Source organism: Ursus maritimus, unplaced genomic scaffold (assembly GCF_017311325.1).
Source record: "Ursus maritimus isolate PB19 unplaced genomic scaffold, ASM1731132v1 scaffold_10, whole genome shotgun sequence".
Lineage (NCBI taxonomy): Eukaryota > Metazoa > Chordata > Mammalia > Carnivora > Ursidae > Ursus > Ursus maritimus.
In genome coordinates, this window is record NW_024423344.1 from 79,016,474 (window position 1) to 79,037,638 (window position 21,165).

A 21,165-nucleotide genomic window follows, 5' to 3' on the forward strand; every position below is an offset into this window, starting at 1 on the left:
ACCCGGGGGCGGGGTGGAGTAGGCGGGGGGGGGCGCCCGCACGCGAGATGGGGTATGGGGGGGCACCCAGGGGAAGGATGGGGGGGCCCCCGCGGGAGGGATGGTAGGTGGCGCCCCGTGGGAGGGATGGTGGGGGGGCGCCCCGAGGGATGGAGGGGGTGCTTGGCGGAAGCTGGGTGTGGGATGGGGTGCACGCCACCGCCCCCCAGGCTGCGTAGGGTGCACGCCACTGCCCCCCTCACTCCCTTTAGGCCTTCTGGGCTTTGAGCAAAGGTTGGAGATAAATTCAGTTTGGATTTCTCTGAGATACCTTCAAACCTCAGTGCTGGGCATGTCCAAAGCTCAGAGTTCTGACCTATGACCCATATCTTTATTTTCTTTATGCAGAAAAAGAGCAAGTCTTATTTTTTACTTGCTCTTTTTCAGTCTACAGTTGTGATCTGAGAACAGCGTATTAATGAGACCATAATCCCTGCATCCACCTAGGGACCTGCCCCATTCTGTCCTGCCTTCCCACAGCAGACTGGGGAGAGGGGACCCCAGTTCCAGCCCTGCCCTAACTTCCTGGGAGCCAAGCCTGGGGAAATCGCTGGCTGTCTGTGGCTCCTGCAGCCCAGGAGATGAGGCACCAGTAGGATTGCCCCCTGGCATGACTTGGGGTTAACAGCTCAGGGTGTATGTACTCTGCTCCCCCCAGGAGGCAGAAGTCGGGGCTCCCTCCTCGGCGCCTCTTTCCAAACTTGTGGTCAGAACCTTGGGAGTGGGAGTCAAGGCCAGGTGCTGTTTGCAACCCAGGACAATGTAGACCCAAGGCTTTATGTGCTTGTTAACGCGGGACACAGGGGCCACCGAAGCGGGTCGCCAGCCACCCCCTGGCGCTCCAGCACCAGGGGTCTCCAGCACCATTACTCTGTCCTGAGATCTCAATATTGTGGCATGAAAACCACATCTAAGCTGCTTGTCAAATTGGGGAGACCATTGAAAATTTGCCCAAGCTGTTGTGTACTTTGGTTTAGAAATGTGGTGAGAAAGGGAGGGGATTTAAGATACTTTTGTGGGCGCCTGGGTGGCTCAGTTGGTCAAGCATCTGCTTTTGGCTCAGGTCAGGATCCTGAGGTCCTGGGATTGAGTCCTGACTCAGGCTCCGTGCTCAGCGGGGAGTCTGCTTCTCCTTCTCCCTCTGCTCCTCCCTCTGCTTGTGCGCACGTGCTCAGTCTCAAATAAATAAAATCCTTAAAAAAAAAAAAAAAGAAAAGATAACTTTGTAGCCTCAGCCCTCCTTATCCCAAGGGTCTTTTTTGAAAAAACGGGCCTGAATAGAAAGACACCCCTGTGCCACTCCACTAGCGACCAGCCTTGTCTGAGGACATGTCTTTGTGGGACACCCCACACACTTTCTCGTGGGAAGTCCCTCTGGGCCACGTCTAGATGTGGTGAAGACACAACAGCTCTCACTGCAAGTCTCCCCTGGGCGTCGGCGAACCTGCAGGCCCCTGACATGTTTCAGAGGCAGTCCGTCCCGGAAAGGACCTGGAGAGGAAATTGTGGAACACACCCTACCTCCAGCTGGAGACGTCCGTCCGGGTGTTTTTACGCTTCTGCAGACCCAGGAAGACTGCAGGAAATTTAGTGCTCCGGGGAACGTAACTTCAGAGGCCAGTTCTGCCAGCGTTCCTTGTTCTGGGGAAACCTTTCAAGCTCAGCTGAGTTCATGGCGTTTTGCTTTTGAAAGACAGTGTTCCTTCTTCCAAAGCCGCCTAGTACGTGCTCTGACCTCCTTGGGACACTCTCAACAAGGGTCCTTTCTTCCACAGACTCAAGTCCACAGATGGGGCGAATTTTCCTCACGGCACCTGCTGGATCTTACGGAGCAGGACAAGCACCCAGCCCCTCGCCCACCCCAGCCCTCTTGTTTTTGCCGCTTCCTTTCCTTGGCAGGTTGCTACCAAAGGAAATGACTCCCTGAATCCCCCTCCAGTTCTGAGTCTTCTTTGGGGCCAAACCCATTTCCTGCTTCCTGTCACCATCTCTAGTAGCGAGCCGACACTCCTGCCCCCCACTTTTCTTGTACTCAGCACCTCGTGCCCCCACACTGCCCAGCTTCCAGCCCGCCCAGCCGTCCTGGGACGCGCGTCCTTCCCTCCCCTGTAAGTTCTGCTCCTCTCCTGTTGGGTATCAGGAGATACCAGCTCACTCCCTGCCACATGCTTTCTCACAACTGCCTTGAGGGGCTTCGCGGGCCTTCGCTCTGATGCCGCTGCAGGACACCCAGACCATGGGACGTGTGCATTTGGATGTGAGTGGGATGGCGGTATTTTGGGGCCAGATGAAACTGGACAGCAAGCATTCTGTGGGGGGCACGTTAGGTAAGAGTGACCACCCCAGGAAGTGGGGGAGGGAAGAAAGAGGAAGGGGGCCCAAGTGGCCAGGACAGTCAGCAGCAGGAGAGCCTGGGGTTTAGGGCTGCTGGCCACTGGGCCCAGTGTCTGCCTGAGCTGCCCACGTAGGAGCAGGAGGCAGCTGGACACTGTGTCACCTCCCACGCCGAGGGCTCTGAGTTCCCCGGGCACCTGCACTGGCTAGAGCCCCTTTCCTGAAAGCTGGCAGCCACAGTTCTCCAAGACACCAAATCCCGCACCCCCAGCCAGCCAGCAAGTTCCCGGTCTCTCTGGAGCGCCCCCTCCCGGCGCCCCTGGGAAGGCTGAAGCTCCTGGGGGCCGTGGCCGGCCCTCCTGTGAGAGGAGGGGGGCCCCTAGCCCGGTGTTGATCACCACCCCACGGTGGCTTCTTCCTGCGGGAGCCCCGGTTCTCGGGGCCTGATTGTAAAAGCTGCCACTGTTTAGAAGTCAGAAAGGGCCTCAGAGAACTTTAGCTCTGGGGGTGCCGACCGCCGGGCCAGTCATGGCTGCCCTGGGTTTTGGAGGGCAGAGGGAGCATCACCTGAGCCTGCGCTCCCTGGAGACCACGGTAGCAGGCCGCCACATGTCCGCCTGCCGCGGGAGCGTCTGCGCAGGCGCCGTGGGCAGGGAGGGTGGGGTGGACAACTGCCGGGGCTCTGTGATGCACCCAGACAGGGACCGGTCCCTGACTCAGAGACTCTGCATTTCTCACGAGCTCTGACAGCCCGCGCCTGTACAACACTGTGACCCTGCTCTCAACAGGGGTCAAGGGGCAGCTGGTTCAGGGGAAAGAGGCCGGAGAGATGGGACCTCCAGGGGCAGCGTAGCCACACCCGTGAAGCTCCGGTGTCGTCAGGGAGGAGCCTGGTCCAGGACGGGTGGCCGGTGGGACAGGGGACGCTGGAGCTGGGTGGGGGTGGGGTTCCCGACAGTGAGGTGACGGGGTCAAGCCCTTATTTGCCGTGTGGAAACACACTGTTGAGATCTGCTGAGCCCTGTGACCCTGGCAGACAGTGAAGGGGGAGACACACATCCCCTTTGTGTTCTGCCAAAGAGATCCCCACAGAGAACACCCCCCCCCCGGGGCTGCAGGTGGGCCTCGGGGTCCCCATCGGTGCTGGGCTGGACTGTCGTCCCCGCTGATGGGGAACAGATGGCGTTTGCACCCCCCTGCTGACCCTGCTCAGCCTCCACGCCCGCTGTCCTGCAGGCCCAGCTGTGCTCTGTCAAGCGAGCCTCAGGTGGCCCAGCTCTGGAGAAGCTTCTGGACCTCGCAATGGCTATAGCCCCCCGATCATCCTTTCCAATAAAGTGCAAAGTCCAGATTTGTGCTCTGTTTTTATTTTATTTATTTATTTATTTATTATTTTTGAGATTTTATTTATTTAGGGGTGCCTGGATGGCTCAGCCGTTAAGCGTCTGCCTTCGGCTCAGGGCGTGATCCCAGGGTCCTGGGATCAAGCCCCACATCAGGCTCCTCTGCTAGGAGCCTGCTTCTTCCTCTCCCACTCCCCCTGCCTGTGTTCCCTCTCTCGCTGCCTCTCTCTGTCCAATAAATAAATAGAATCTTTCTTTTTAAAATTTTATTTATTTATTGGACAGAGAGAGAGACAGCCAGCGAGAGAGGGAACACAAGCAGGGGGAGTGGGAGAGGAAGCAGCAGGCTCCCAGTGGAGCAGGGAGCCCGATGCAGGGCTCGATCCCAAGACCCTGGGATCACGCCCTGAGCCGAAGGCAGACGCTTAACGGCTAAGCCACCCAGGCACCTTGTGCCTCGTGCTCTGTTTGACTAAAGAAGAATATTGATGGGCGTCTGGAGTTGGCTTGAAATATATTCCAGCAAGAGAGAAAAGGAAGGAGTGGGTGAGGAAGCCACAGCAAAACCACGAGGCTGGGCCTCGGCACCACGGAGGGGTTCTCGCGTCTGACAAGTTCCCTGATAACGTATGTAGCCAGTTAGGGAGTGATGCCCTCCCCTAGTGGGGGCAGGAGGGCCCAGAAGCGGCCCTGCGGCCTGGGTCCCCCACCAGCCTGGCCCACCGGGGCTCGGGGGCCCTCCCCGCAAAGCCAGAAGGAGCACTCGCAGATGCTGTTAGTGACGGGTTAAGGAAGTGGGCGGGGCGGGGGCGCTCTGAGGTCTCGGGGACCCCACCAAATGCCCCTATCTCCGCATCTGGGCGGCCGCCTGCCTGGAGCGCGTGTGGGGCCCTGTCCTCGGGGCGCTTTCCTCCAATGGCAAGCAGCCTTCCAGGCCTGCGAGTGAGGGCCGGCCCAGGAGCCGGTGCGAACCATCGTCCTGGGCCGCCCCAGCGCGCCCGGCCTCGGGGTCCCCTGATGTGGGCCTCTCTCTCTGCGGGAAGCCCCTTCCGGAGACTGCAGTGGGGAGAGCGTGGGTCCCGGAAGCCGTGCTGCCCCCAGCGCACATGTCTGGGCACGTGACCCCGGCCGGCGGCTCACCTGGACCCGGAAGGGATTAGGCGGAGGCGGAGCGTTTCCGGTTCCGGACCCTCGCTGACGCGGGCGCCTCGTGGTCGTTCTCCTCGGAGAGCCCGTCCCGCGGGGAGTCACGCCGGGGTTTCTTCCGTGAAGCCCCTTACAGAAGAAAACCGGGTTTTGGAAGAGGGCAGGTCCGCCGAGCAGCGTGGGAAGAGCTGCGGGAGCCCAGACTTAGCTCGAGCGGGCGCGTGCGAGCGGCTGACGGAGGCGGCCCCGCGTTGGCCGGTGGCTCCCGCTCTCGGGACAGACCTCGTGCACCGCGCCTTCGGCACGTTCCGGGCATCGCGGGAAACGCGGGATTCGGTTTTGGAGACAGTTTTGAGGGAATGTTGCCCATAAGCAAGTTTTATTTCATCATGAGACAAAATGAACTTTAAAAAAGATTTTATTTGAGCGAGCGAGCACCTGTGAGCAGGGCAGGGGCAGAGGGAGAGGGAGACTCTCCAGCAGACGCCTCGCCGAGCGGGGAGCCCGCCGCGGGGTCGATCCCAGCCCCTGGGGTCACGACCGGAGCTGAGGGCAGTGTTAGTGCAGAACTCCGGCCCGACGGCGAGGACAGCAGGTCCGCAACAGTCCTGGAGCCTAGAAGTCCGCGATCCAGGCCTGGCAGGGCCGGTCCCTGCACCCTGTCTCCTCCCCCTGTCCTGCGGGGTCGCCCCTGTGCACGTGCACCCTGACCTCCTCCTCGCCCGGGGTAGGGCTCGGCCCGCCGGCCCGTCGTCCCTGACGCACCTCTTCGAAGACGGGACGTCCGAGCGCAGCCCCTTGAGAAGTATTCCTGCTGCCGAACGTGCCGGCACCGCCCACCGGGAGCGGTGATGGAAAGAGGCAGTCCCAGTTCACGGCACGACAGTCACACGTCGGGGAAACCCACTCGGCGGCACGGAGGTGGAGCTGACACGTGTGGCCTTGCCCGGTGAAGCGCGTGCGCAGGGCGCTCCCTGCAGGCAGCCCGCCTAGCCGCTCGCGGCCCGGCCTGCACGCACAGGAACCCCGGGACCCAGATTCCCGTGAGCAAGAGGTAAGGAGACCTTTCTCCTTGAGACTCAGTCTTTCCCGGGGAGTCTGTTCGGCGGGAAGAACACCCCCTTCGTTTCCGTGCTTTTCCCTCTGAACGTTGTAACACCCCCCCCCCCCAACCCCCCGCCCCGCGGAGTTGACGGACCCTCGCCTTCGATGCGAAGCAGGTCCCAGGCCGGGAAGAGCCGCGGGGATTCGGTGGGCTGGGAGGCGTGCGCATAGAGCCTCCCGGGCCCCGGGAGCCGTGCGCGTAAGATGGCGCAGCTGTGAGCAGGCACCTCGTCCCCGCCCGCGAAGAGGGTGCGAGGAGCCGAGTCAGTAATGGACAGGGTGCTGGTCTCCCGGGTCTGTGGGGCAGCGCTGCTTGCAGGCGGGAAACACGAGCAGCTGGATCGGGACAAGTCCGGGAGGGCGTTACTTTTAGAGGCCTGTTGACATTTCTCAGCAGCTGCCTCCGGCGGCTCGCCTGCAGGCTCTGAGCTGCCCCGGGACCCAGTGCGGTCTAGGTGCCGTCCCTTCACCCCCAGACGCGTCCCCTTCCTGCCCACTGACGCCAAGGCCACATACCGACCTCTCCTGCTTTCAAAATGGTGCTAAAATATACATCCCATACGACTTAGCATTGGACCCGGTTTTCAGTGAGCCAAGAGCTCAGGGGCCTTAAACACATTCCCGTTATTGTGTGACCAGCACCACCCTCTGTCTCCCGAACTTTCTCACCTTCCCAAACAGAAACTGGGTCCCCATAAACTCTGCCCTCAGCCCTTGGGCCCCTCCTGCTCTCTGTCACTGTGAACGGGGCTCCTCCAGGGACCTGTGCTTTTGTGAGGGGCTTATTTCTGCTGATGTCATGTCCTGCGGGTCCCGCGGCAGCCCAGGGGGTCCTGACTAGCTGGAGCCCATTTAACCTGAAGACCGAGTCTTGTCGGTTCTCTTTCCCCCTGAGCTTGTTCGACACGGTTCTGGCTGGGCAGGCCAGGGTGTGGGGAGAAGGAGGCTCTTTGTGTGTGCGTCCAGGGCAGGGAGTGGGGGTCATATGTGCCCAGCGGCCCCATGGGCAGCCCGGGCCTTCAGTTTCAGCGACAGTGGGATAAGACAGGCCTCCTCGGAGGTGCCAGCAGGACCTCCTGCTTGCCGAAGCCACAGAAGAGGGAAGCGTGTTTACAGAAGAGGGGGTATCCGTGCACAGCCTGCTGGGGGTTTTCCTGGAGCGAGCCAGTAGCCGGGAGCGGCTCCCCTCCTGCAGCGAGTATCTTCTCAGGGAAGCTGTGCGGCAGAAATACCGACGGGGTGGTCGCTGGAGAGCTGACAGATTGGGGGACTGGAAAAGCCCCCCAGGATGGGGGCAGGTGACCCCCTGGCAGCATGACACGTTTGCAGTTGTTCACAGGGTGTGAGCGTCTGTGGGCCTCGCACCGTGTGACCCTCCTTGCCTGCACTTTGAGGCCCAGGGACGCAAGGTGCCCATGCCTTTCTCGCAAACAAGAGTGCGGACTGAAGAGAGGGGTTATGTCAAGGCGGGCAGAGTAGACCCGTGACTGCGTGTCCGGCAAGCAGGACCGGGAATAAGGGTCCGGTCGGGTAGCCAGCGCCAGGGAGCTTCTGTCACCCACAGGGAGCGCGGAGCCTCCCCTGGCAGCTCCCAAGTGACACTGCGTGCAGGCGGTCATGGTGCTGGCAGGGTGGGTGCCAAGTGCTGACAGCCCAGGCCCTAACTCAGTGCCTCGAGGACCAGCACAGCAGGTGTGGTGGTTTCATTTCAGGGCGGGGAAAACAGGAGCAGGCACGCGCTCGCACACCCACCATCTCCCCCTCCCAGACACCCCCACAGTGTGCACACATGCACACACATGGACCTCTCCCAAGGCCACATGGCCAGCCTGTGGCAGGACTGCGGGGCTCTGTCCTGGAGCCCCACGGGAAGGTCTAGTGCAGAGGCCAGCTCTGGGGAGGGCTGGAGGAGCCTGTGCGTGCACACCCAGCCACTGGAAAGGCCCCTCCCCGGGGGTGCAGTTGAGAGCCGCTGTCACCAAAGGGTGGGGCGCCCGGTCCGGCCTCACCTGTCCACCCCAGAGTTCCGGGAGCTGCAGGGCCCTGTGGTGGCCACGTGACCGGCTCCGCTGCGCCCAGGGCTCCCCCACCTCGCCCGAAAGACCCGCCCCTTGCCTGCAGGGCCACAAAGGAAGCATCCGAAGCGACACCAAGATGACCCCACCCTACCCTGCCTGTGATAGGAAACATATTTTATTTCTGTTTTTGAAATTATCTCTAGCTGAATAATGTTAGTAAAAATTCAAAGGGAAGAACACAACAAATAAAATACAGTTAGTAGTTTTTTGCTAAAAAACCCATTTTACAGATGTTAGTATACAAAAAGTGATAAAACAGAACATAGACTTGAACAGCTGGGGTTATTACATAATCACATAATTACAAGATCGAAACTCAAATAAGGAAGAGACGCTGAGTTTGTGGAGTCCTAACCGCAGGCATTCGTGGATGGAGCACCTGAGACGGGCTGGCTCACAAGCGGGTCTGTAAACAGCAGAAGAAGCCTGAAGCAGGCCTTCATGTCCACAGCTCCACGAAGCACGCCCATCAGCTGACCAGCTCATATACACGTCCCCTTGTTGCGATGCCGACTGCCCTCGGGCGGCCACCCTTCTGTCTCAGCTGTTCCCGGGCAGGTGGGCTCAGGGGCCTTCTTTGCGTGGAGACACCTGCTTCCGTGGGGTCCTCCAGCCACGTGGCCTTTGTGTAATGGGAACACACACTGAGCACCGTCAAGCCCCCGTGGAAATTCACCTTTGACCGCCAGCCGCTCTGGCACAGGCAGCGGACCTGCGGCCGTATTTGGTGAACGGGGAGCAGGGCCCCACGCTTGCCAGGCGTCGAGCAGAGCTGGGAGCGCGACCTGCTTGAAGCTGCATCTGGAGGACAGTCTGATTCCAGCACTTGGACTCACACCCTCTGAGCATTCTCCAGCGGACTTTCTGGTCTGTTTAAAAATAGCAACACAAGCCTACCGCTTATTTTAAAAAGGGAACACTCAGTGAATATAATATTTTTATCTCCTCTGTCATCACATTCTTTGCCAAACATGGCCTCAGATCCTCTGGCACGAAGGAGGAAGGAGGACAGTGAGTAAGGCGGTGCCCTGCCAGGCGCAGGGGCACACGGTCCCCCTCCAGCTCCCGCAAAGACGCCGCGGGTGTGAGCACAGCCTCTGCTGGGCCCCACCCCCGAGCATGTGCCCAGCGCCTCGCGGGGTTTGCAGTGCCAGGAAGCCAGCCGACTAGATGCAGCCATCCCGAGATTCCCAAGGGGGGGGCACTGGACCCCCCCAAGCCTGGGAGCCCCCAGGAAGGGACACCCCGTCCTCCAGCAGACGTGGGACGGCCCCTGTCTCCCACTGGCCCTCGACTCCAAGTAGGAGCCAGACGCAGCTGGCGAGGTGCCCCCCCAGGGCTCCCAGGTGCCCAGACAAGGGCGTGGGCAGCACCGTGTACACAGGCCACTGTCACACACTGTCATGCCATGAGCCCTCGCAGTGCGCGGGGGGCACTATCTCTCCTCTACAGAGGAGGCCAAGCATCGCTGTCCCGGGACTCCCAGACTCGGGACACCTCCGCCGTGGAAAGTGCCGATGTGCCGGACTTTGAACCGCTGGCTTGAGGGGTGGGCAGCAGGAAGTGGGCCTGCTGCTGGATGGAGCACCGCTGGCCACATGGACCCTCTGCCTCCTGCTGAGCCCCGCAAGAACCTCCGTGCACCGTGGTCACATCAGGCAGGCCCGGAGGAGGCGCCGCAGCCGCTCTCACCCTGCCCGCCCTGCACAGGACCAGGGCTGAGCACCGACCGAAGGTCTGGTCAGAAAGCACCTTCTCCATGTGGACGTTCCAGTCAGCGCGTCAAGGAAGCTTCTACGGGATGGGTAGACATTGCTTAGAACGTCGCTCACCTGAAGGGCAGCCAGCAGCACAGCATATTCGAGAGGCAGGAACCCCCTTCTGCAGATGGGGCGTCATGTGCACAGCGTGTGCAGGACAGCCGTCCCCTCGGGAGCCGGCGCTTTCTTGAGGCCACTTGATGGCCCTGAAGCTGGTGCACTATAGCGTTGAGAGTTGAACACCGTACACAAGATGTGACTCCCAGTGTGGCTGCGCCATAGTCACAGAAATTACCTTGAGGTCACGTGATTACCAGGGATTTTTTTTTTATTTCTTTCCTTACGCTTCTATATAATACTCAACTACTCTAGACGGCAGAAGCATCATCATAGAGACTGAGAAGCACGGAAGAAGATCAAACGGCCCGGGCAGGAGGACAGGCAGCAAGGCCCCATGGGCAGCGGTGGGACACGGCACTGTGGAGGTTCCCTGTGCTCTGCACATGGCGCCCGCAGGGACGCTGCTTGGGACGTGCGTCTGGAAACATCCATCCCTGCTCAGCGCCCCTTCCTGTGGGACTGACAACAGTGTCCCCGTGGTTTGTTCCACTCTGGCCCCGCGGGCACTTCACGGGCGACTCACCCGCCCATGCGGAGCGGAGGGGCCGCGGCCTACAGGTGACACCACAAAGAGCAAGGCAGCCAGAGCCACCAAGACAGGGCAGGAGAGACGCCCACAAGGCTCAGAGGTGAACATGAAGGTGTGGAAACAATGCGGCTCCGTGCGCAGAGAGCAATGTGGACCTGGGTGCCCTCGAGCGCCGTAAAGAACGGGACCCGTGGGGACAAGCACCTGGATGTCCTGGGCTGTCCCTCGTCCTCGCTCTTCCATCCCCAAGGAGAAGCCGCATGGGCCCCAGGAAGACGCTGCAGAGCTCCACAGTTCGGGGACGTGGCCCTCCCACGGCCAGTTACCAAGCAGGAAAGGGATCCGCCACAGCGCACTCTGGACACGCACGTGCGAGGCCATGTGGATTGGAGGCAGGAAAGCAGCCTGAGCGAGGCGCTGACACTGAGGTGCCAGGCATGTCCGTGTCTGGAACCCAGGGCCTCACTTGGGAAGTTCGAACGTGTCATTGGCCCTGATAACTGTTGGTCTGAAGGACAGATCAAAGGACCGCTGGTCGCCAAAGCTCTGGGCTCTGTACTTGGCAAAGTGCGCCAGCCTTCTGCGGCGTTCACGCTCCAGCGTGCTGCCCCCTGCCTCCAGGGTGTTTGGGGGCTCCTCCTGGGCTGGGGCACAGGGCGTCTGGCAGCCCCCGAGCTTGGGTGCGGGCACTGTGGAGCCAGGCACTGGCTCGGGGCCAGAAGACCGCTGGCTCCTATCCACTGTGGGCTGGTTTTCTCCCACCTTGTGTGGTACTCCGGGCTCCGCCTGGCTGCCCCTGGGGGCTGGTCTCCGGGACCTGCCCTTTGCACCTGCAGTGGACAGTGCTTCCAGTGAGTTGCTGGGGGGGCCTGCTGAGATGCGGGTCACCATCCTGTCGTCCTGGGCCTGCGCTGGGCGCCCCGGCTTCCCTGGGGGGGAAGGTGCTTGGTTCTCTCCAGCCTGCGCACCGTGTCCCCGAGGGGGGGTCTCTGCACGCCACGCCCGCTGTCCCCGTGCATGTTCTGGGCCTTTCTCAGTGTGTTGGTGATTCGTCCCCACTTCAGTGGCCCCCACCTCAGCGCCATGGCCCACCTCAACCTCCCTGGGCCGTGTTGGACTCTCTTTTGCAGCACATGACAGAGGCTTCGGGCCCCACGGAGCTACCCCCTTCTCTGGGGGGCCATCCAGCTTCATGGGCCCTGCAGCCCTCTCCAGTGCCCCCAGGCCTGCCTGTGGCTGATGCCTGACCCCCACCTCGACTCCCTCCCGGGAGCCAGCCCTCATGAGGGATGCAGGCGGCGGGTGTGCCCGGGGGTTGGGGCACTTCTGGGGCGCCCCACCTCCCCACTGCCCTTCTGCTGCGGCTCCCGGTGATAGAGGCTGGCGGGGAGCCCCAGCGCCGGGAGGAACCTGGTTTTGGGGCAGGACGTGCTTGTCCGCTTTGGCCTGTGGGTTCTCAGGAGGTGAAGGTGGAGGCCCCACCACAGCGCTGCCCGGGGGCACAGGGTGAGCCCAGCCTGGGACTGGGATCACTTCGCCCCCCCAGGGGCTCCCGTGCACAGCTGCGGCACCTGTGCCTCCTGCCACTGCGCTAGCTTCACCCTTGGCCACAGCAGTCGTGCGCGGCTCAGCCAACATGAGCGGGGCGCCTGCCACCTCCAGTGACACAGCGGCCGGGGACCTGGGGGCCTCCGGCCGGCGCTGCCCTGAACCCCCACAGGCGCCGCTCTCTGCAGCTCTGAGCAGATGCCTCTGGGGCCCGGCTGGTGCCGAGCCACGCAGGGGGCTGGTGGCCCGGGTCAGAGCCACGGCAGCAAGGCTGTGGTGCGCTGGCGGTGGGCCACTCTCTTCCTCACACACTGGGTTCCCCTTTCTGGCCATGCTGTTTATGGGGCTTGGGACGTGACCAGCCACTGGTGTGGCGTGACTCTCTGTGGCCCCTGTGGCTGCCACCCATCTAGGGGCTTCGGGAGTTAGTTTGGGGCATTTGCTGAAGGAGGTGGGTCTGTTGCCGCTGAGGCCGGGGCTGGTGCTCCCTGCAGCCCGCAGGATGGGCTGGGCAGGGTCCCTTAGTGACGGCCCCCTGAGCTCTCGCTCACACAGGACCTTCTCGTCCGTGGAGGTCGGACTGTCAGACTGGGTCCTGTCTCTGGGGGTGACCTCCAGCGGTGCTGAGACGCCCGCCGGGTGTCCCATGTCAGCAGGCAGCTCTCGCTGATGGCCAGGGGCCGAGGGGCTGTCCCCTCTCCGAGCCTCTGAGGCCGTGGGATGATGCCATGGGGCACCCCCGCCACGGACCAACCTGTCACCTGATGCTGGCAAGTGATGCTTCTCACAGGCCAGCTCAGCCACGTCCTCTCCTGCCGGACCCTCAGGGCGCTGGAGCTCCTTTGAATCCCCAAAGCTGTATGTGTTTGCCTTTCCTCGAGTGGGACGTTTCTGAGGAACTGCTGCTGGGAGGTCCTGACCCATGCTGGTGACACCCCTTGCAGGTGGGACACTCAGGACTTTGAGGGCACCCTCAGCCATGCCGGCTGCCCTGGTGCTCTCACCGTCTGTCCCTGTGGGAAACGGCACTTGAGCAATTTCAAGCCCACCCCCACCCCCGCCTCCACTGCTCTGAAGACTAGAAGCTTTGTCTCCACGACTTGATGCCTTCGGCAGTGTGGCAGGAGGTGGTGGCATTTTGTACGTGTCCGGCCGGGTGACAGTCATCTGGGGAGACTCCGTGGCCTTGGACAGTGTGGCAGGAGATGGTGGCATTTCGTATGTGTCCGGCCGGGTGACAGTCATCTGGGGAGACTCCATGGCCTTGGACCACGTGGCAGGAGATGGTGGCAATTGGTACGTGTCCGGCCGGGTGACAGTCACCTGGGGAGACTCCATGGCCTTGGACCACGTGGCAGGAGATGGTGGCAATTGGTACATGTCCGGCCGGGTGACAGTCACCTGGGGAGACTCCATGGCCTTGGACCACGTGGCAGGAGATGGTGGCAATTGGTACATGTCCGGCCGGGTGACAGTCATCTGGGGAGACTCCACGGCCTTGGACAACGTGGCAGGAGATGGTGGCAATTGGTACGTGTCCGGCCGGATGACCGTCACCTGGGGAGACTCCATGGCCTTGGACAGCATGGCAGGAGATGGTGGCATTTCATACGTGTCTGGCTGGGTGACAGTCATCTGGGGAGACTCCATGGCCTTGGACCACGTGGCAGGAGATGGTGGCAATTGGTATGTGTCCAGCCGGGTGACTGTCATCTGGGGAGACTCCATGGCCTTGGACCACGTGGCAGGAGATGGTGGCAATTGGTACGTGTCCGGCCGGGTCACAGTCATCTGGGGAGACTCCACGGCCTTGGACAACATGGCAGGAGATGGTGGCAATTGGTACGTGTCCGGCCGGGTGACAGTCACTTGGGGAGACTCCACGGCCTTCAGCAGCGAGGCAGGAGATGGTGGCAATTGGTACATGTCCGGCCGGGTGACAGTCACCTGGAGAGACTCCACGGCCTTTGGCAGTGTGGCAGGAGGTGGTGGCATTTGGTACATGACTGGCCGTGTGACAGTTATCTGGGGAGACTCCACAGCTGACTGTGCGCGTTGCAGAGCCTGGGCGGCGGGAGCCAGAAAGGGCGGGATATGTCCCGCTACCTTCTGTTCCGGGAAAGTCGCCTGGACAGCAAACAGGGGGTCTCCTTCCGAGCCTAGAGTCACTCCTTCTGTTTCATCCTCAGAACTGCAAACCATCAGGGCAACCTCGGGGGCCATCCCTGCTCCTGCGCCCGGGAGTCCAGGCCACAGGCCCACCCTGGCTTCCCCAGGGCCCCCGGTGCGCTGTGAAGTGTCCCCTGCGGGGGGCAGGCCTATCCTGTCACCTCCTGTTGCCCTGGTATGCCCTGGGCTGGCTGGTTTGAGTAGGGACACCACGGGCTCACCGCCAGGAAGGGCCGCACCCCTGTGGGAGGCAGGAGAGGGGGCTGGCCCGGGGATGGGCTCGGGCCCCCCTCCCAGGAACGCCGTTTCCAGGCTGTCCCCGGGAGCCATGGCCCAGGGTGCTGGTGGCTGTGTGGGCCCGCCACCAGGCTGTCCCTGTCCTGCTGTTTTACTTCCCCTGGGCACTATGTCCCCTGCGGTGGGGGATGTGCCCGTTCCTCCCCTGGGCACGCGCCCCTGATGGGAGCGGCTGATTTTGGCACAGTGGGACAGCCAGCTCCTGGGGGCACAGACAACAGTGGCGATGTTGAAGGCCAGCACGGGCTCCGCGGTGCAGGCCAGGAAGCGGGCTAGCGGTGTCCGGATGCAGGTGCTGGCCATGGTGGCCATGCAGAGCACGCGGGTCTCGGGCCTCTGCGTCTTCCTCCTCTGCGTGTTCTTCTTCTTCCTCCCGTCTGTGCGGAGCGGCAGCACACTGGCCTCTGAACAAAGACAGCCGCTCTGCTCAAACTTCTCCCGCAGCTTGGACAGGATGGAGCCCCTCTTGGGGGCCAACTTCGGCAGGGGCCCCCTGGCAGCTTTGGGCTCCTCGCGGACCTCCTTCTCCTCTGCGGCCAGGAATATCTTCAGGATGTTTTTCACGGTGCCCTTCCCGGTTGGGAGGCCCTGCCGGGGCTTCTGCCCGTGGGGCGGCCCCGGGTCCTGCGGGGGGCGGCCGGCTCCCTCCCGGGTCTTCTCCAGGAGCTTGTTGATGGTGGCGGTCACCAAGCTCCTGCTGGGGCCCTGCTTGTCCTTGGAAATCAGCCTCCCCACCTCCCGGGCCTTCTTGAGGCGGGGCTCGCGGCCCGAGCCCATGAACTTGGCCTGCAGGAGCTGGAAGCACGTGGGCCGCCGGTGGGTGTCCTGGCTGTCAGGCGAGCGTGGGGCCCTGCTCTCTCTGCCCTCTGCCCTCCTGGTGGGAGGTGGCTCTGGGGGCCTGTCCTGGAGATCCGTGACATAGAGCAGCAGGCTGCTGAGGACGGCCCGGGCTGCCGGGTCACACGTCACGCTGCTGACCTTCTTTCTCAGGGCTTGGACGTCCACGCACTTCTTACTGCCATACGTCCTGCCACGCTTGGAGCTGCAGGAAAAAAAAATCAATCGTCACAGATTTTATCTTTGTTGTCTTCCAAGGTGACTTCAGAGAATATTTCCTGTGGAGCAATCACATTTCAAATACCCCAAAAATCTGGGGGAAGGACAGAGGCCTGGGAGCCTGGAGATGCAGAGACGAGGGACACGCATGGCCTCTTGGGCTGCCGTTTGCTGCCCACTCAAGACTGCTGTCCTTCCAAGGGTTACTAGCTCTGTGGAAGCACTTTGGAAAGTGGATGTGTGTGTGTGCGGTATTGGACTGTTTTTACAGCGGATATACGATGCTCGTATAATTGGGGAAAAGTAAGCATAGGAAATTAACACTTTCTGTGGGGTTCTATGCATATCTAACTTGAGGTATGAGAAATGAAGTTAATACCACGGTTATATCCTGACTCAAGACCCGTGGACAACCACAGGCCTGGGAAGACACGGAGGGCCTCAGCTTTGGGGAAGGTCTCAGGGGCAGGAACGGAGGGTGGTGAACCCCTGGAGGAAGTGGTCTTCGCTGCCAAGCAGAGTGGATGGGGCTCGCCAGGTACAGGGGGCACCCCAGAATGCTCTCAGAGGTTCCCCGTGGCTGAGGGGCCTGAGCCTCTGTCCCCGAGAGACTCTTATCAGCACGGCAGCCACAGGCCCTTGACCTCAACCCAGCCACTGACAGACCTCCTGGGGACGGGGTCTCGGGCGCCTGATGTGGCTTCTGCACAGCCTGGCACAGGAGGTCCTCCCTGGTGGGCGGAGGCACATCTGTGAAGATGCACAGGACACAGCCCGGCCGTTCTGGCTTCTAGTGAGTCCTTCCAAGCAGACGGTCGCGGAGCACGACAGAACCACATCCTGCTCGACAGTCTTCACGCTGCTTTGGACGACGTTAGAGCGTTGGCCGCATTCTAAACGTGCAGCACCAGGCTGTTTCACACACGGCACACGCCCATGGAAGCGAGAGCGCTGTCCTGGCTGGGAAAGTGCTCACGGCATACGTGAAGCGGCAAACTGCATGGCCCAATGTGGACTTAGATACCAGATTGAAAGGAAATACACATGATACTTTTCATGCTTTTATGCATTTCCCAGAAAAGAGGGCTCTGCATGTAGACGCCACACGCGTCTTCTTAATTAGCTGTGAGGACGTGCCCAGAGCCGCAGGTGGTCTGTCACCCAGCAGCCTGACCACACCGGGAAGTACTCGTTTCGGGGGGCGTGACCGTGGACGCCTGCACCCACAGGCTCCCCGAGAGCCCCCAGTCCACCCAGCTGCGGTCAGTTCGGGGAGAGGGGCAGCATTAGTTGTCCTCAGACACCAGACAACCTGTGATGACCCGGAGTGCGGGGGCACTACCCCCATGCCTGACTCTCGTCCACCAGGGGCCTGAGCACTTGCCTCCCGACAAGGCTTCCGAGCCACCGCCACTGCTGGCCCAGGGACCCCACTCGGAGAATCCCAGGGATAGGTCGGGCTCTTTCCCAACCTCAGACAGCTGTGCATTTGGTGAGTTAGGACCCTAAAGCAAAACAGAAACCTGAATCCATTCCTAAGCCCGAGCAGTGTGAGCCAGCATGGCCACCGGGCCACATGTGCACGCAGTGAGCACCAGCTGATTCCTGGGCCACAGCTGCACCCGTCCAGCGCAGGACCGCCGAGGGGCTGGCCAGGCACATGGGCACCCACACTGCTCACACATTGGCCCCCAAGGCGTGTGGGGACATCCTCTCTCCCACTACTCTCTGCAGGGTCATCAGAGACCTCACTTTTCCTGCCAGGGTAGGTTGTCAGTGGCCACTCGGGGCTCCATGGTCCAAGCTTCCTCCAGAGCCCACAAGCTTCATCTCCACGGCTTCAAAGGCAGCCCCAAGGAGACGCAGCCCAGGACCTGCGGGGACCGGGAGGAGACCTTGGTCAGTGCCAGCACTCCTGCGACCTGACTGTCCCCACGGCTCTGTCTCTGGACCGAGCGCTGGGATCCGTGGCCTCCTGCTCTGATGGGTAGCTGGCTGGCGGCACGGCTTTGTTTCCCAGAGGCACAAGACAGCAGGCATCCCCATGTCTCTTCGCGCGATTCGTCCCGAGGCTCTGCCGTTGACTTTGCTGGGCGCCCCACCAGTGCCCTGGGCTTGCTCGGGCTTATCTTACTTTACTGCGTTCTCTCACACGTTGCTGTGCAGATACTGGGTCTGAGCGCGGCACCGGGACTGGAACACTGTCCGGGCGGCTCACAAGTGTGGGGAGCTCACCTGGGATGCCCAGCTCTGTGCGTCTGGCCCGACACCAGGGTCTCACAGGCACGTCACATGTGGCTGAACTCCCTCCCAGCACCTGCACGGCCCCAGCTGCCGCCTGCCTGGCCGGGCTTTGCAGTCCCACGTTTCCCTCCGCCTCATGGCCACCTCTCCGACTGCACACCCATGTGCTCTGGCCTCCGCCGTGTCTACAACTGGGTCCAAACTCCTGCTGCGGACAAGGCTACAGCCCTGAGCTCTTGGCACCACCTCCTCGTGCTGCATTCCTGCTTGCCCGTCCATGCTCGTGTCCCTCCTTCTGGGACCCGTGCTCTGGAAGATGCCCATGGAAGCCTCACCCCACCTGGAGCCCTGGGCCTCAGTGCTCATCCCAGCCAGACTGACTCCCGGGCAGACGACCAGACGCCCATCTCTGAGGAGTCCAGACCCTAGCTCCATACCTGACTCACACAGGGCCTGTCGGTGCTGGCTGAGCTCACGGCTGGGACTGAGCGCCGGGCCAACACTGTCACTGCGCAGTCGCCCCAGGCGCCTGTCGTTGTGTGCGGGTCCTAGCTTCATGGGGATGGTGGCTGCAGCAGAGCCCGCCGCCTGCATCCTACACGGGGGCCTCTGGGCCCAGGACCTCGGCGTGCAGGCAGGGCCTGGTGCGGGTGCCGATGGGGGCCTCCTGGAGGAGCCGACCACACCGCCAGCCACAACTCTAGCCACCCTGCTGGGGGCCGTTGCTCCCTTGGCCCTTCCATTCACCTTCATGACTGCAGGTTGAGTCACTCGAGGGCTGAAATAGCTCTGGAGTCATTCTGACGTCTGAACACGGCCCCTGAGGACCAGCCACGTGGCCTCGTGCGCCCTTGCAGCTTCCTTTGCCTACAGGCGCCAGGATCCCCGAGTCTGAATGGGAAGCAGCTCTGGCAGGGGTGCAGAGTGAGGGCAGCTTGGTATGGACTGAGCCCTGTTTCTCTGCTGTCGGCACCGGACGCTTCCCGCCACGATCTCCAAGCCATGGCTTCGATGCCAAGCGCCCCTCTGTGGCATGAAGCAAGGTGGGGACTCATCCCAATTGTGTTTACCTACCAGCCCACGGCGGGGCTGACACGCTGGTCACGTCACGAGGTGCGAAGATTCAGAACGACGCCTGGAGCAGGGAGTGCAGAGGGGTGACCATGTGGCCTCCTCCAATAGGTAACTTGTGCGTAGCAGTCACCATGAACACGATACCCCTCCTCGACTCCACCTGCCCCTGTGCTGTCTCTGCTGTCCTGCTCCCTCCACCCTAGGGATCCCCTGCCCCCAGAGAAATGCTGAGCTCTGTTTGCAAGACTATTGTGCCATGCGTGCTCACCACGTGGCTGAGCTGGGATCCTGCCCTCCCTTCAGGGACACGCTACCCAGTGCTCAGGCCATGAACTTGCCCATCTGGCCCTCTGACCCCACCTTGTACTCTGCTCCAGCAGCACTGGCCATCAATTGGTCCCCAGCTCATTCCTACCCCTGGACCTTTGCACAAGCTGTTCCCTCTGCTTTCCACTGCCTATCCTCGGGCTTTCACGTGGATCCTCCTGAGGTCACTCCCTGCGCACACAACCCTCAGCGCCCCCAACGCACCACCTGGGGTCGTTATTGCTGTAACAATCATTGTCTGAGATTCAAGTGCAGTTGCAAACATGCATATGTTTGGCTCCACGTGGGCAGGAAAACCACTGTTCTGCACTTTCCTGGGGCTTGCATCGAGGCCTGGCAGGAGCAGACCCTCAGGAGACACCTGTGGAGGGGACCAGTCTGAGGTCTGGCTCACGCTGCCCATCACTGTCAGGGGTGAGGGATGCAGACCTGTGTGCCTCAGCTCAGCTCCCTGCTCTGCTCTGTCCCAGCCCTGCACTGAGCCTTTCCGCCTGGAACAGCCACACTCCCGACGAGCTCCTATGCATCCTTCACACCCCAGTTCAGATGTTCTTCTCGGCAGAGCCTTCCCAGTGGCCTGGCTATGTTGCCCCCACTGGTCCTGGGGAGGCCCCTCAGTGTCCCCTGTGGGGTACCAGCACGGCCCTCTGCAGCCCTGCAGTCCATGAATCAGAACGGCTGGGGGCGTGAATTCTCCTGCAGGACGGTGTGAGCGCAGCTGTGGAGGTGAGGTCCCCAATCGGGGCCTCCCATGGCTGCCTGAGCCCAGACTTGCAGGCAGGCCCAGCACATTCTTCTCTGAGCCCCACACACCTGGCCTGCGCACTGCAGGTGAGGACAGTTGTGGGGAGCATCGGCCATTTGCTCCTCAAAGCCAAGTGTGTTTCCGTCTGGTCAGCGCTTCCCAGAGGTGGTCTGGGGTTGACGTCTTCATGTTGGGCTGCTGCCCCTGCTGGCTGGTGGGACAGGACCGGAACACCTTTATCTGGGGCCACTGTGAGTAGCATGGCCGCGATAAGCTTTCCTGGCGGTTCCGTTGGCACCTCTGGCTACTGAGAGGTCACCTGCAAATACAGGGGCACTAGAGGGTCAGGGTGCAGGACAACTCCCTGGCTGAGACCCTCCACCTCAGCCTGGCCCAAAAGGCCAGTAGCACCGGGTCCCTCGGGGGTCTCAGTGGGGCCTTCCTGGCAGGCAGCGCCTGGCCTTCACCATCTGCTTTATCAGCAGGCACGGGTCCGCCCTCATCAGTGTGTCCTCGGGCAACAAGGGGACATCCCTTGGCCCCCGTGTCCTCCTCTGAGATATGGGGTCTCCTAGGCCCTGTTGGGCAGATCGCTGAGTCCCATGGCAGCAGAGACCCCCCCAACCCCGCCAAGTGCATCCTTGGAAAGAAAGGGGAAAGAAACCAGCCAGGATCACCCCCACAGTGCTGCTCCCACACTTGTCTTCCACACAGAGAGCTGCGCCCTCATGACGGCCCCCTGCTGTCCTCTGGCCCAGCACACTCGCCAACTTGCCTCACACTGCCTGTGCCCTCCCAAGCCCTTGCAGACGCTCCCTGTGGCCAGCTCTCTGAGCAGGCCAGTCCTGCTGCCTGGAGCTGTGAGGGGTAGTGGAGCTGAAACTGTGCAGGAGTCAGGGTCAGGGAACCCGAGCCCCTGTGTTTTCCTAGAAATAAATCCGGCTGGAAATGGTAGGCAGCCGTCTGGGCTGGGGTATCCCCAGCCCTGCACCCAAGCCCCCCAGCTGGCGGGCTGCAGGGAGAGAGGGGCGTCAGTCCAGCCCTGGCTGATGGAGTCCGTGGGGTAGATGCAGGCAGCCGGAGGGTTCTCGGGCACCCCTCCCTCGTTCCCGGGGCACGGCTGCTGCTGGGCACGTTTGTCTGCATCGCTGAGAGAGACAGCGGGCGGTGTGGCCCAGTGTTCGCACGCAGCAGTCAGCCCAATGTGAACAGCTGGTGCAGCTGGTGAAGGGAGCTTTTGGGGTCATTTTGT